This window comes from Engraulis encrasicolus, chromosome 9, assembly GCF_034702125.1.
Source record: "Engraulis encrasicolus isolate BLACKSEA-1 chromosome 9, IST_EnEncr_1.0, whole genome shotgun sequence".
NCBI lineage: Eukaryota > Metazoa > Chordata > Actinopteri > Clupeiformes > Engraulidae > Engraulis > Engraulis encrasicolus.
In genome coordinates this window covers 17,604,909-17,612,197 of record NC_085865.1, presented here as the reverse complement: position 1 = coordinate 17,612,197, position 7,289 = coordinate 17,604,909, and positions in this window count along the sequence as shown.

Here is a 7,289-nt window from a genome sequence, read left to right as displayed (position 1 = left end):
ACATAAGCTCGGACTGGGTGTGTGACCCGACAAGCGGTCTGCATCGATGTCCTTCCAAGAAAGGCCATCAGGATTTAGATTGACTTGTGTTTGGTCAATCGGCCCTATACGTCCTTAGTCAATTCTCATCAGTGCGAAAAAAGAACTATCCCATTAAGCTGTGATTGATTCGTGGGTGTGCACGTTAAGCAGCCTTTAGATGTTGCAGTAAAAAAAAAGATGACACCTATGTGGCATTACCCAAGCACAGGGCTGGACGGGGTTGAAAAAACGGGCCTGGGCATTTTTGGCATAAACCAGGCCCTCACACAGCAACCTACACAGGAAACTGTGTAGGGTTCATTTAACTCTTAGAGAGTAGGCTACTCTGGGACCAAATACACTCTAGAAGATGTTAAATCAACTCTCTAGGTGTTGAATTAGCACTGCAAACGTGTGTGCTTTTCTACGATACTATGATAAGTTCAGTGCACGGTCTGCATGAGGACAGCATTATGTCCCTGAGGGCTGTCAACCCACCAGGAAAATGCCCTGTATGCCAGATAACCAGTATGACATGCAGACCTAAACACCTTCTCACTAGACACTAATGCGAATACAAGGAGACTACTGAAAGCACTGTGATTACAGTACATCACACACTATCACTGCAATATAGCAAAAGAAAACAAATGAAAAATCTAATGAGACTGAAATTGGTCAAATGAAGGTTAAAGGACGTGCAGCGTATTTGTCCTTCATTACAAGTGCAGTCATATGCTTTGTGGTTTTGAATATTTTTTTCACTACTTCATTATAGTTATAAGTATGCATGCACTGTGTGCATGTGGCCGCCATAAAAATGTATAACTGTAATACAGTTATGAATTCCATCTAACCCTTTATAGCCATTGAATGTGTTTCATGGGACTTCTGAAGAACGGGTCCATAGAAAGTGTCTTCCACCTTGGGTACGCGCATCAGACTTGTAGCCCAAAGGTTGCCGGTTTAACTCTCAACCCACCAGGTTCAAGTCAAGTCAAGTCAAGTAGGTTTTATTGTCAATTTCTTTACATGCACTGGTCATACAAAGAATTTGAAATTACATTTCTTGCTTTCCCATGCAGACATAGACTAATCTAGGTAAGGACATAGACAGTACAGTATAGACATAGACAGTACTTATACATGGACATAAGACAGTATGGACATAGACAGTGCTCATACAGACATTTAAAGTGCAAGACTGGACAACAGAAGACTTGTAGAGAACATACATTAAGAGGAGGTAATTGTTGTGCTTTTCCCAAAAGTCCTTTATAGCGTTCTGACATGGTAATAGTAGCATTTTGAAGAAAAATAAATATTAAAATAGGTCTATCAAGTACACCAGCAGCTGTGTGTGTGTGTGTGTGTGTGTGTGTGTGTGTGTGTGTGTGTGTGTGTGTGTGTGTGTGTGTGTGTGTGTGTGTGTGTGTGTGTGTGTGTAAGTGTGTGTGTGTGGTTGGTGGGGGAGTAATTAACCAGTGCTCTCCTCCATCCTCCTTCATGACTGAGCTATCCTGAGCATACCGTCCCGCCGCACTGCTCCCTTGGTTTGCCATTGGGGGCTGCCCCCTTGCATGGCTGAGGCATGAATGCAATTTCGTTGTATGCAGTGTGCACTTGTGTACTGTGGAGTTCTGACAATGGGGGTTGGAGTTTCCCAGTTGGGCTTTCACGTCACAACTTGCCATTTAGCAGTGCTTCGTTGATTTAACAAATTTCTGGCAATCAAGGTGTCATTAAGATGAGGCTGTCAGTCAAAGTGCAATATTTGGAAAATGTGAAAAAAAAAATGTTTGTGAGGTAGAGGGAAATTAATAAAAAAAACAAAAGTCATTAAACACATCTCTTGGATAAACCAAATAAACCAAAATGCATTTAAAGAGCATAATACACTTGATTAACCTTGATTACCCTGGATGTGTAACACTGAGAATTCTAACTGAGAAAGAAAAAAAGACTGAGCACAATGTTAAGAGAGGTGAAGTGGGGGGATAGATAGATCAAGAGAGCAAAGAGAAAAAGAAGATCCACACACTGAAGTTTAAAGAAGTTGATAAAGAAGCCAGAAACACAAGCCTAAACGTTCTGTACGGCAGTGGTTCTCAACCTTTTTTGAACAAGCACCCCTTGACCTCATCATAAGCCTTTCAACGCCCCCCTTAGCATTAAAACAGGAAATAGACTATTGCCCCTCAATAACAACTGAGCACCCCCCTCTCAGCTGTATCATTCTCAACGCCCCTGTAGGGCTCCCTAATGCCCCCTGGGGACACTGTAGACACTACATTGAGAAACACTACTACATAGAGATTTAGGTGCCGTTTCCACGTAGCTGGATATTTTTATATGTGGATATTTTTTTCTCCTGCTTGTATTGGTTTTGCATTGGTTTTGGCCTTCCGTTTCCACGTAGCAGATATTTAAAAATCCAGGTGCAGGAGAAAAAAATAGCAGGAGAAAAAAATATCCTGTTTAGGGGTCTGAAACGCATTTGTTACAATGGAGGATTTTTTTTATCCACATGTTGCGTTTACACCTAGCAGGAGAAAAAAATACCCTGCTAAAAAAATATCCTGCTACGTGGAAACAGCACCTGTGGTGTATTTTCACAGAGAATAACGCACACGGAGATAGTCAGCCCTTTTGCTGTGAGTTGTGTCTTTACTTCAGGTTAAGCAGGACGCAACATACAGGTGTCAGGTGTTCCTTAATTAGACTTCCCAATTACCCAAACCCCAATCACGTTTCAATACATCACATCACCCCCCTTTTAAAATAAAAGAACTTTGTTACCCCAGCAATAATGAACTTTAATACATCAGTGTACCCAACACCCCCAAAACCCAAATGTCTTTTTTTTTCCTTTTTCTTTTGGCATCTTTTTTCTTTTTTTTAAACTAGTAGCACACTATACAAAAGCAGTCCAATGTGGAATCCATTCTTGCCAAAGTAACTGCTGATTAAGGAACATAACGCTCAGGCGGCTTCCGGTCTCTGCCTGAGCGACGCAAGTCTGGAGAGGCAGCGGGCACCTCGCTGTCCATGTGCAGGGGACCATCATCTGCTGGCATGTCCAGCTTCTCACTGGGCTGGTCGGATGTGGGCTGGTCGGCAAGGTCAGCAGGTGTACAGTCCGTATTCAGATCCAGCTCCTCGGCTGCGACACGAGACCGCAACTGATCCCCATGTCTCCTGTAGGTAATGTCTCTGTCTGTCCCCTGAACTCTGTAAGACACTGGTCCTGTTTGCTTCATTATCACTCCTGGAATCCATTTCTCTCTTCCCCCTGCTGTATTTTGAAGATACACAGGGTCATCCTGAGAAAAAGATCTACTCACTGCTCGCCGATCATGGTAGAACTTCTGCATGTACTGCTTCTTTCGAACTGTGAGCGCTGTGTCAGGATGAATCAGGTCCAGGCGGGTGCGCATGTGCCTGTTCAGAAACAAATCAGCAGGCGACTGGCCTGTAGTACAGTTAGGAGTACAGCGGTATTGCATTAGAAACACAGAGATCTTGTCCTCTATATCCATGGAAGTCTGTCCAAGTTTCTTAATTCCATTTTTAAATGTTTGCACATACCTTTCGGCGAGACCATTGCTAGCAGGGTGACCCGGGGCACTGGTGGAGTGTAGAATTCCATTCTGCCTCATGAAGGTTTTGAATTCCTCAGACGTGTACTGCGCTGCGTTATCTGTAACAACATGCTCCGGAAGGCCGTATGCTGCAAACAGCCTACGCAGTCTGGTGATGGTGGCTTGTGAGGTGAGGGATGGCATTCTGAACACCTCCAGCCACTTGGAGTATGCATCCACCACTATCATGAAAGTGTGACCTAGGAAGGGGCCAGCAAAGTCTATGTGTAGTCTTCTCCAGCTCTGGCCTGGAAACTCCCATGGATGTAATGGTACCTGCCGAGGCTTCCGTTGTTCCAACTGGCAAGGCTCGCAGGCTTTGCATACCTGTTCTAGATCTTCATCAATCTTGGGCCACCACACGTACTTGCGTGCGAGAGCTTTTATCTTCACTATACCCGGGTGTCCCGAGTGCAGCTCCTTTTTGACGAGCTTTCTCAGTTTCTCTGGTAGCACGACCCTGGTGCCCCATAGGACACATCCCCGTTCAGTGGACAGTTCATATCGGCGTGAGTGGAAGGCTTTCAGAGTAGAATCCACGATCGCCGGCCAGCCATTCATGATGAATTTCAGGACCTTGGACAGCACGCAGTCTGTCCGTGTGGCGCGTGCCACCTGGTCAGCATCCACGGGTGCTTGTTCTAGGTGCTCTGCTAACAGTGCATGAATGCTCTCCGAGATGGCTGCTGTGCCGGCATCACTTGTCTCGGGTAAAGGGACTCTTGACAGTCCATCTGCATTGCTGTGTTTCTCAGATGCACAGTACACAATGGTATAATCATAAGCAGACAGTATGATGGCCCATCTTTGAATCCGTGCTGCAGCCATAGTGGGCAGACATTTGTGCTCTCCAAAAAGAGTCAGCAAGGGCTTGTGGTCAGTCACTATTTTAAATTTCCGCCCCCACAAGTACTGGTGGAACTTTTTAACTCCAAATATCACTGACAGCCCCTCTTTTTCTATTTGTGAGTAATTTCTTTCAGCAGGGTTCAGCGTACGAGAGGCATATGCAATGGGCCTCTTCTCTCCAGATGGTAGTTCATGTTGAATGACAGCCCCTATGCCATAGGCTGATGAATCACAGGCCAGTACCAGAGGCAAGTCTGGATTGTAGTGCATTAGCACCTGGTCACTGGCTAACAATTCTTTGCATGTCTCAAAGTCTTTTTGCTGTGGTTTCGTCCACTCCCACTCAGTGTGGTCTTTTAACAGTTTGTAGAGTGGGGCCAATAGGGTGCTTTGGTTGGGCATGAACCGGCCATAGTAATTGACTAGGCCTAGAAATGCTCTCAATTCTTTCACTGAGGAGGGCGCTGGGGCCTCCTTGATGGCCTTTACCTTTTCTGGGGATGGATGAAGGCCTTGGCTATCCAGTACATGGCCCAGGTATTCAATCTCCTTTTTTCCGAACTCGCATTTGGATTTCTTCACTCTTAGGCCGCACTCCTGGAGTCTCTGAAGCACTTTTTGTAACTTCTGCACATGGTCATGTTCATTTTTTCCTGTTACAAGTAAATCATCTAAATAGGTAACTACATCAAGATCTTTTAGGAGGTTCTCCATAATGCGTTGAAAAATGGAGGGGGCAGAGCTAACTCCGAAAGCTAACCTATTGTACACAAAGAGACCTCGATGTGTGTTGATGGTCAACAGCTTTTTTGACTCCTCCTCCAGTAGCACTTGCTGGTATGCTGAAGCCAAGTCAATCTTTGAGAATATTTTTCCTCCACTTAAGGTCGCCATCAGCTCCTCAATGCGAGGCAGGGGGTAAGTTTCAGTATTGGCAGCTTGATTAACTGTTAATTTGTAATCACCACAAAGGCGAATTGTATTGTCTTTCTTGATTACAGGCACTACTGGTGCAGCCCACTCGCTATGCTTAACTGGTGAGATTATGCCTGCCTTCTCCAACCGGTCTAGTTCGGCATCCACCCTGGCTTTCATGGCAAATGGCAATGGGCGGCTCTTGCAAAACTTTGGGGGGACATCTGGATTTACAAGAATTTTGGCTTTGAAGCCATGCAGTGTGCCCAGTTCTTCTTTAAACACTTCTGAATGTAACTGAAGCACTTCATCTATGGACCTTGGTTCATGCATCTCACTCACATGTTTTATTTCCTTCCAATCCAGTGTAATTTTATGTAGCCAGTTTCTGCCGCATAATGCAGGGCCAGCACCTTTCACTACAATTAGTGGTAGCTGCTCTCTTTGCTGCTTATAGTCAATTGTGGCTTCAAACTGACCTAACACGGGCATAGTTTCCCCCGTGTATGTTTTTAGCTTGACACTAGCGACATCTAGCCGCCTTTCTGGGAATTGCGTCAAGTAAATTTTTTCAGAGATAATACTCACGGCCGCGCCAGTGTCGATTTCCATCTCGATGTCTTGGCCATCCACTTTAAAGTGTGTTTTGAAAGGTTGCTTGCAGGCTTCACTGGCTAGTGTGAACATTGGCAATTCATCATCTTCTGCTTCCACATATTTTGTGTTCCTTTCTGTTTCCTGGCGTCTCCTATTTGGTTGAGCAGCAGTTGTAGCTCTGCAAGCTGTTTTAATATGCCCGGTTTTTCCACACCCGTGGCATTTCGCGTCTTTGAAGTAGCACATCTCAGAACTGTGATTTTTCCCGTGGCACCGGTAACACTTCCTCCCCGTCGAGTTGAAGGGACGCGTCTCCACCTTGTGCACGGCCTCCGCACCGGCGTCTGGTCTCTGGAGCTGCTCGGCATCCTTTGCGGCCGTCTCCATACTTACAGCAAGCTCGAACGCCTTTGCAAAAGTTAAGTTCGCTTCCGAAAGCAATTTGCGCTGGCAAGCTTCATTTCTTATGCCACTCACAAAGCGATCCCGTAGCGCGTCATCCAGCGTCGCACCAAACTGGCAATGCATTGCGCACTGCTTCAGCTCAGTTGCGTAATTAGTGACACTCTCATCTGGCTTCTGATTACGGCGATTGAAACGGAATCTCTCTGCTATCAAAAGGGGTTCAGGCTCAAAATGAGTGGTCAATGTTTTTACAATTTCGTCATATGTTTTGTCCTTCGGTTTAGCTGGCTGCACTAAATTTCTTAAAAGTCCATAAGTTGTCGGTCCCATTACGCTCAACAATGTGGGCACCTGTTTCTCCTCTGCAATTTCATTCGCTAGGAAGAACTGCTCCACTCTTTCAACATACGCCGTCCAGGACTCCGACTTCGGGACAAATTCTCCTATTGTCCCAATTAAAGCCATCCTTCCGAATTCCAGTTTTTTATCCTCGTCGCCAGTTTTCTGTGGTGTATTTTCACAGAGAATAACGCACACGGAGACAGTCAGCCCTTTTGCTGTGAGTTGTGTCTTTACTTCAGGTTAAGCAGGAAGCAACATACAGGTGTCAGGTGTTCCTTAATTAGACTTCCCAATTACCCAAACCCCAATCACGTTTCAATACATCACACACCAGAGTTGCAGAATTCAGTTGAAGCATTTGCTACCTAGAACCATAAAGAGTGAGAAACAGTATTGAATAGCCTTTTTTTGCCAAATATTAACAGTTAATTCAACTGTAATATAAAAGACTTTTATGTTATCAAAATATAAATTCAGGATTTGTGAAATCAATCTAAAAAAAACATGTAACAACAATTA